This window comes from Tupaia chinensis, unplaced genomic scaffold (assembly GCF_000334495.1).
Source record: "Tupaia chinensis unplaced genomic scaffold, TupChi_1.0 Scaffold000362_1, whole genome shotgun sequence".
Classification (NCBI taxonomy): Eukaryota; Metazoa; Chordata; class Mammalia; order Scandentia; family Tupaiidae; genus Tupaia; species Tupaia belangeri.
The window spans coordinates 5,508,667-5,518,017 of record NW_006159859.1 but is presented as its reverse complement, the minus strand read 5'-3'; the positions used below and the strand labels follow the sequence as shown (position 1 = coordinate 5,518,017).

General features: G+C 39.0%; 1 long non-coding RNA gene across 1 annotated transcript in view; it reads right to left on the bottom strand.

The window, feature by feature from the left end:
• LOC102485467 (uncharacterized) overlaps positions 1-525 on the bottom strand; it is a 21,535-nt gene extending 21,010 nt beyond the window's left edge. Inside the window, exon 1 of the long non-coding RNA XR_335233.3 lies at positions 441-525. This is a non-coding gene — a long non-coding RNA (uncharacterized LOC102485467). The remainder of the gene's footprint in view (positions 1-440) is intronic.
• Between the last annotated feature and the right edge of the window lie 8,826 nt (positions 526-9,351).

Genomic DNA, 9,351 nt, shown 5'->3' with positions numbered 1-9,351 from the left:
CCCCCCCCTCCTGCCCGAAAAAGTCTTTTTTTTTTTTTTTTTTTTTTTTTTTTTTTTTTTTTGTAGAGGTTTTTCGCTATAGGGTGCATGTGCTCGCCAGACAGACAGAGAGAGACATAGAGACAGAAAGCGAGAAATCACCCCCCAAGGGGGATGGTCACACCATAATCCTTTCTCCTCCATTCTCCTCTTGGGATCTTGGGCATGCATGCACACGCGCCCGGCGTGAGTTTAGGCCACCGGGTCTGGGACGCGAACCGCGGTCGACTACGTGGGAGTCCAGTGACATAGCCATTACACTAACTGCTGGTTCCCTGGCCCAGAAATGCTTTTTGAAAATTAATTAGAACTGGTGACTTCCCTTTCTGTGGGCGATATCTCCACTGAAACCAGTTACTAAAACCAGACCATAAAACAGGTAGGACTGTACAGCCACTTACCTACGGCAATGGAGGGTGCTTGAACGATGGTCTCAGCCTTGTGTCCATCCCACTTGGCAGTATGACTCCCTTCCCGAGTTCCCAGTCTTCATTGCGATGAGGTAGCGTTGGAAAAACAGTGAACATGATTAAAGGTCTGAGAAACAGATACCATGATGAAAGCCTAAAGGCATCAGGATTATTTCATTCCCAGAAAAAGGAAAACCTGGCAGGTTAAATAATGGGGTTGTAGGGACAGCGAGCAGCTGTTCGACATTCCCAGGGAGAGGAGGTAGGGAGGAAGGACTGGAGTCCAGCTCAGTTCCCGCTCCAACACCCACACCCCTGTGTCTTACTGACATGGGCAGCAGGGGACCCCCGCCCCCCACTTCTTGGTGCTAACCCTCTTCTCTTTCCACATTACTCTTCCTATTCAAACTTCATGTTGAAAAGAGTATCTCTGGCTACAAGGGAAAACTCTTTCTTGCCACTCCTCTCATTTTCTATAGCAATTACTATATTTTAATCTATTGTCTCTGAAACATTTTGAAAAGCATTTTGGACAAGAAGCCTCAGAAGGGTCTCGGTTTTCTTTAATGTCTTAAGTTAGAAACAAAATGTATTAGTGTGGACAAAGCACACACACATTTTCGGTAGTACTGGGATACACAGCTAGGAAGACTAGATAGATGTCTAAGGGGACAGATACCAGGTTGTATTTCCTGTTGGCTCCAATCTAAATCTGTCTTCCTGTCTTTTCAAGCTCTCCATCTATAGCCATCCTGATTGGAGACAGGTGAGTAAAGATGGATAGGATTGGGTTTTAGCACCCCTTTCAGACTTAGAATAACATACCCTTGAAATAGCAAAGGGTCATCGGTTTGAATTGAGCCACATATGCTAAAGAATACTGCATACACTCTCTCTCTGTCCTGGGGTTCCTCTCTCCTTACCAATACTACTAGGTATTACGTGGTACCAAGGAGAGTACAGAAAAGCTTGAGGTGAAGAAGGATAAAACATTTCTGACATCAGTACTGGTAGTGACTGGGAGTCTCAATCAGGAAGCAAACCAAATGATTAATGTTCCCTCACTGAATGCCCACCCCAAACTATCCTTAAGAACCAGTAAGATCCAGGACTTTATTTTCATAGTGTACAAGAGTGCTTACTAAGCTGTGTTACTAAATTCTAGGGCTTGAAATACCATCTTAACTTTTTCTTTCACATCTTTGTCAAGTCACACAGACAGCCATAGGATATCTTCATATTACTGCTTGGTTTGACCATTATAAATGGTGATGTCATTTCTCAGGAGAACATGTTCATTTTTTCAACAAATTTAGTAAGACAATGGTGAGCGAGAACAAACTCAACATATTTTCCATATGTTCCTGTTTTTTATTTCTTATTGGCTCAATGAAAAGTGACAAATATTATAAAGAGTAACCCATTTTTGATCAAAATAGTTGAAAAAATTCCCAGTTCTAACATTAGTAACAGATTTAGGCATATACTTAGGTGTCCAGATAAATTTTTGCTCCTATTACCTGACCAAACACATGTGGCACAAATATATCTAATGGAAGCCTATTACCATAAAGGATTTTCTAAACAGAAAATTCTTAAATAGGCTTCTTATAAAGGAAGAAAAAACTATAATAAACAGTGCTACCTTGCTACTGAGCACTGATTGTTAAGTAACACTATGAAATGTAGACTATCAGGAGTTTTCTGGCTCTTACAAGTTACTTTAAATAATATTATAAACCTGATACTCAATCCTGTGAAGAATAACTGTTAAATTGACATTATAAATTGTAAAACCTGTTGCAACAATTTATACGAAGCTCAGTAGTTTGTATTTAAGAACTTAAATGTATTTTAACATTGACAAATAAATAACAAATAAAACTAACAGATAAAACGTATCTGCTTTAATCTAGGAAATTTAAAAATGAAACCCTGAGCAGACTCACTGCTCTTCCAAAGGACAAGTTAGAGGTATCCTTTGCTCTCAAAAGTCTAAGAAGGATTTACGCTTTGAATTTAGTAGTGTGTTCTTACATGTGTGTATGTGTGTGTTTTAAATGTAGATGATAGGTTTATTCATTTCCACATGAGTCAAATGAATTTTTGGAAATATATAAGATCTATCTTTACACTGAAAACTTAAAGCCCAAAGGGGGAGAAAAAAAGCAATTAAGTGAAGATTATATAAGGCTTTATTTACAACTGTCACTGCACTGTTGAAATATTCTAACAAAACACAAACTTCCTTTGTGTGCTTTGAATTTATCCATTGAACTGGAAAAGAGCAAAAGTTATAACAACAAAAGCACCTACCGTCACTCAAGTGAAAATAGGTGCTGAAAAAAAATAATCCAAGCAATTTTTGAGGGCTCAGTGCTAACAAACTATTTTATTTCCTGTGACCTACTTTGTAGCATTTTTCCCTAGGACCAATAGATTTAGGCTGCCATCATATTTTATCTTTGGGTCGACATTTATAAGCCCAGATTGTGAGGGGAATATGTATGTCAGAGTCCAACTAGAAAGAATTTGTATTATGTGTCCAAGTTTCTAATTGTATAAATATTCATGTTTCTATTCAGTTCCTAAACTGCACATAATAATTAAAGTAGCATGTTCTACTTCAAGAAACCCCTTATTTCATATTGGACGTTGCCCATGGAACATGGAATAGAAGTGCATTTCCGTGCTCTGTTACACATGCTTTCTATTTAGTGTCTAAAAATGATACAGCCATGTGATAGGCAACCAATAAAAGCAGGTTGACAGGATAAAACCTTGAAAGCCTAATATCTTTTTAATAGATGTGTGTACTAAAATAGATTAAATCTAGCCAGGTCAGGGTTCCCTCCACACAGTAGCCTAGGAAAGTTTCTCCTGAGCTTGTGATAATCAGTGACCCCTTATCCATGTGATAGAGTATTCAATGTACACGAAATGCACTTGCCTGGAAATGTGCTTCCCTCCTGTGAGCTTTCGTAAATGAATCAAACAAATGGCTACCAACCCTGTAATAGCCCATTGTTCCTCCATATTGTCATTTTGTCCGCGCTCGACCCACTTCTCTGTTCCAATAACATAGTCAAATAATGTAAGTGGGAGACATAAAGCCACCTAGTATTTCTGAATAAAATGGAACTAAAACTGCAGAATGAAGGAGCTGAAATGGAAGAAATTGGACTACTTTTTCATAATAGCTCCCACATTATTGCACTTCTATCAAATATCAAAAAAAAAAAGAAAGAAAGAAAAGAAAAAATATTCAAATATTCTGGACATGTCATACATTGTCATTAATCCTCCTTGTCACTGACAACCTTGTGATACACATAGCAGAGACAGTATCAAAAAACAAATCTGACTTCAAAGCCCACATTATTTTTCCATCATGTCAAATATCCTTTCTTTGAAGTTTACATTGAAGCTCCAAAAAGGTAGAATTTTCCAATGTTCCAAATGAATTAAGTGAACGAGAAAGCAAGTTTTGTCCAATCAGCAGAGGCAAAAACAGAAGACAATTTCTTTGCGTATTTGTAAGTATAACTCTTAAAGTTGTTGGCAGTACTCAACATAAACATAATATAATGACCTCACAAAATAGGAGCCCTCCACATAGATCATAGAAGCTGTTGTGGTTTAGATATTGTTTCTCCCCCCTCCCCCCGAGGTCCATATGCTGGGTGCTTGGTCCTCAGTGTAATGGTGTTTGGACCGCCGAGCACTGCTCCCATGAATAGACTAGCTGTCTTGTGGAAGGGAGGGAGTTCTGGCTGGTGTGAGTATGGCTTAGATCCTCATAGAGCAGGTTGCTATAAAAGTAAGATGGCTGCCCACAGATCACACCCGCTTTCTTCCTGCTTCTGTTGGCTATGTTGTGATGTAGGACCAGAGTCTGGCCAAAGGCCGTCTCCATGTTCTTGTGCTTCTCAGATGCCAGAATCATGAGCCAAACACAAGTCACCCAGCCTCGAGTATTGTGTGGTTTTGTTTTTCCAGAGTACAAGGCCTTCTCTCTGTGCTTTAGATGGGTCATCTGTCGCTCAAATGACCTAGCTTAATAGTCAAATAAATGATTCTTACATTTCAGAAAGTGCTTCTCATCTACAAAGGAAGACTTTTCTTGTTTCCTAATGAGCAGAACCCAGTTACTATTATTTCCTGAACGCTAGAGCACTATGGTCATTTTTGCTAAAATAATTATTCACAAAGAAATTAATGCAAAAGACAACTCTTCAGTTTGATTTATAAGACAATCTACAGAAATGAGTATACTTTAATAGCATGCTAATTAAATAGAATTGTGAAGACAGCAAATTGGCCTGATTTGATTATTGAGACACATTAATGAAATTCCCCAGGAAGTAAGCCTTGATGATAGTAACACATAGAGTAATCCCTTAAATTAGATTATTCTTGGTTTATTCCATTGTGCCTTTTCCATTCATTCAGCATTCAATAACAACATTAATATGTTCTGAGAGCTTACTACACAAATACATACATTGTATCAGATAAAAATGGGACCAGCAGTTAGCATAATGGCTATGTCACTGGATTCCCATGTAGTTGACTGCGGTTCACGTCTCGGGCCTAGTGGTTTAAAACTCACACTGGGTGCATGTGCATGTGTGCCCAAGATCCTGAGAGGAGAATGGAGGAGAAGGGATTGTGGCGTAGCCATTCCCCCTGAGGAGTGATTTCTCACTTTCTGTCTCTCTCTGTCTGGCTGGTGAGTGCACACGCCCTATAGCAAAAACCTCTCCAAAAAAAGAAAAAAGATAAAAACATATTAAGAGATATTTGGAGCTACAATACTCACACTAGACAAAACTTTGCTGCCAGTGTTTTATAAGTGACAATAAAAAACAACAGTTTGGCCATGAATTTGGCATCATGGTTACAAAATATCTTTATAAGAATAAACCAAACATCAAGAAATGACCTCTATTTAAAACTCCATGATATAATATGACTACAAGAATATTTTCCTTGGACAGTAACTATTACATAAATATTTTCAAACATTTATGGTAAGTATATGTTTATTATTCATGTTGTTTGAAAGAGGTCCCATCTTAAGCTCTGTGAAATTTTAGAAAAGATGAAAATGCTCTCAAGTGACTATGAAAACGAATGTAACTTCTATAGCTCCCAATTTCAACAGCCAGATTCACAAGCTTCCTCTGATTTTCAACAACTAACTTCCGAGGTTTAAAGAAAGAAATCTCTCTAATAGCTGAAGTTTCCAAGAAGCGATTCTTTAGAGGTCTGGTTTAATAATTCCTCCACACTTCATAAGAAAAGCAAGATCCCCAACCTACCAGGCAGCACACCTGCATCATCCAGATAGCCTGGTCTACAGTCTCCATGTGAGTGTTTCCAACCCCATTGTGTCCTTTGGGTCTCCTCCATTCATAGAGGGACACAAATGGAAAGGTTTTGATGTGCGTTAATTGATGTTTGTACAAACATCATGAAGCAATTGATCCACAGGAGCCGCAGAAGCTTTCACAACGCAAAGTCAAGGGAACAATCAACGTTTTGAGTGGATTATTGCAAGTCCACACCCAGGCAAAGCTGACTTGCAGCTTTTCATCCTTGCACAATGATACTATAAATAAAGCAAAGACATTTTTGTTCTCTTATAATCCCCTCTATTATGTGGTCTTGTATGCCATCTCACGCGATTGGAGCGGTCTACACTGCAAGTTCACCACGGAGCAGCGGCAGGTTACAGGGATGTCTGCTGGCCCCAAATCACAAACCAAGGGGCCCTTGAGGGCCTGGCATGTCTCTGTTAAGTGAATCTCTGAAATATAAGGAAAGAACTCATCAATTTAAAGACAGGAAAGGTATGGAAAGTTGAGGTTAAAATATACCAGATGCACTCTTAGGAAGAAAACAGGAACTCTCAGTTGCTGCTCAGTGGAACACTCCAATTTTTGCTTCCATTTAACAAAAAACAAACATAAAGAGCACTCACATGTATAAAATGGTATCCTATCTCTCACCTTGAAACTATACAAAGAACACATTTTACTGGTCAATCAATCAAAACAATAGTTTGGCCATAAATTTGGCATCATAGGTACAAAATATATCTACAAGAATAAACCAAATATCAAGAACCTACTCAAGGGGACTGGCAGTGGCATGGTGGTTAAGGCACTGGACACTCCCATGTGAGCAACTGGTTTGAGTCCTGGACCTGGTGGCTTACTTTCTCACTTTCTCTCTCTCTTTTCTTTCTCTCTTTCTCTCTCTCTCTCTCTCTCTCTCTCTCTCTCTGTGTGTGTGTGTGTGTGTGTGTGTGTGTGTGTGTGTGTGTGTATGTGTGTCTCTGGTCAAAATAAAATAAATGATGAGTAAATAAAATTAGATAAAATAATTTTTTTAAAAAAAGAACCTATTCAGGAGCAGGCTATATCCCAGCCAAAACTGATGTGAATTCCTCTGTAATCCTTTTAATTACAGTGATCAGAATATTTGAACACCAAGGAAGACCAAGAATGGATTCCTTCCTGTGTGATTTCTTACTTTAGAAAGGACTTCAACCCAAGAACACCTCTGTGTGTTAATATCTTAAAATTACATGAATATACATGTGTTATAAGAAAAATAAATTAAGCCACACCTTCAGATCATCCTCATTTCAACTGTTTTTCTCACTACTACTTGGTCCTTTGAAAGCAGGAGTGTGAGTGTACTGTGCATGCTGGTGTGTGTGAGTGTGCGTTGTACAGATCCTCTCTACCTCGCAGAAAGCCTATTTCACAGTGTATTTGGTCATGATGCAAAGCTAACAATCATGCTTCATTTAAGACAGACAATGGGGAGTCAATATATTAATAACATGGCAAATATAAGGTGATATGGAAGTATTTAATCTGTCCTCCTGCCACCTTAGAAAAATGTGTAGAGACAGTTTACAAAGGTGATTTAGAAATTACTCATACCGTACATAAAGGATTAGGATTCACAACAATACATTTGGTACTATTATACACTGGAAACAGAAATAACTATCTGCTAAATTACTATAAAGACACCAGGAAGATAAAATTGTGTGTGTGTGTGTGTGTGTGTGTGTGTTCTGCATGCCCACATATGTGTTTTCCACTCAGTTGAGTTCAAAATGGTTAAGACAAAGAAAATCTGAAGATTTTTTTGACTATAAGAATAGATAAGAAGAAGCAACGTATATGCTATTGTTTATCTTTCTTAATAATAAAAAAAAAAACTCAAGCATGAACACCATAATCTAGTGGTTAAGGCAGCCAGATCTCACATAGCCAGCTACAGTTCACATTCCACCCTGGCAACTTGAAAAACACACTAGGGAGCATCTGCGTGTATACCCCAAATCCCAGCAGGATGGATAAATGAAGGAGAAGGGACTGCAGTGTGGCCACACCTCATTGGGGGTTTCTTTCTCTCTGTCTCTCTGGCTAGTGCATATACCCTATAGCAGTTTTTAAAAAAAATCAAAAGGAGATTTTGACTTACTACTGATTAGCATAGATTGGTTATATTTGGTTCAATATTCATTCAATAACTAGGAAACAGTGGGAGTTCATGGAGTCATGTTTATTTGCCGGAAAAAATGGTGTAATGAATTCCTTTTAAGAAAGGATGTGAACAAAGCAGGCAATGGAATGGATTTATGAAGACATTGTTGAGAAAGATTGCGAGGGAATAGGGGTAGATATGTTTACATACAAATTTAAAAATGAAATGCTCAACTTTTCTGAGTAGAAATAGTTTTCTACCCAGATAAGCACTTGATAATTTGGAGGAAGTCTAGATAATGCCCACAATTCCAACACAAACACACATGAGGTAGACTGGACCTGACTGTTGCCTGGAGAAGTCCTCACTAATAAATGGGCATTAGCCAAACCACTATTACCCCTATGGAAGGGAACCTCATCCCCAAAAACCGTACAATGTAATAGGGACACTTACCCTGCCTGGAGAGTTACCACAACCACCACTACTACTTTGGTTTGTTTGATGAAGGCTGAGGAGTTTTCTGGTTAGGAAAGGTAAGGGTATCACTTCTGTTTGTTTGAAGTCAGAAGCTGCCTTGGCTGCTATGACTACCCCCACTTTACCATCAAATTTATTCTAAACAGCAGTCAAGAGAAGACATGAGGGAGGTAAAAATAGTAGAAAGACCCAATCTAGAGATGAGAAGTTCCCACTGCTTATGGACTTAAATCCAAACTCTTCAGCTGACGAATCTATGCAGCCTGGTTCATATAGTCGCACAAGCTAGTCTCTGGCCACTTCTTTAAACTTTCCTGTTTACGTTCTGGGCTTCATGCATATCAGCAGTCAGTGTATTCCTCCAGTGCACTGTGAAATTTCAGAAGTCCATGCAGTTCACTCAGCCTAGCGTGCCCCCACACCATTTTTTTTAGTGAGAGAGAGATTTTTTGCTACAGGGTGCGTGCACTTGCTGAGAGAGAGAGAAAAAGTGAGAAATCACACCCCGGGGCAGGAGGGAGAGGATGGCCTCACTACAATCCCTTCTCCTCCATTCTTCTCTTGAGATTTTGGCCATGCATGCACATGCATCTGATGTGAGTTTCAAGCACCAGGTCCAGGACTTGAACCACAGTCAGCCATGTGTGAGTCCAACACCTTAACCATTACTCTACCTGCTGGCCCCTCTATTTCCTTCCTCCAGCTTTACCTTATTCCTCAGGATCTCTTGACAGTTCTTTTAACTTTCCACCTTGCACCACATTATTAGATATTTGTAAGATTCATATACCTCTGGTCTCTGAGATAGAGAACACCTAAAGACCAGGAATTTTCTTACTTGCCTTTCTGTTACTAGTATAGCACCCAGCACATAGTATGAGCTCACTAAATGTCAGTTCTACAAGGGAAA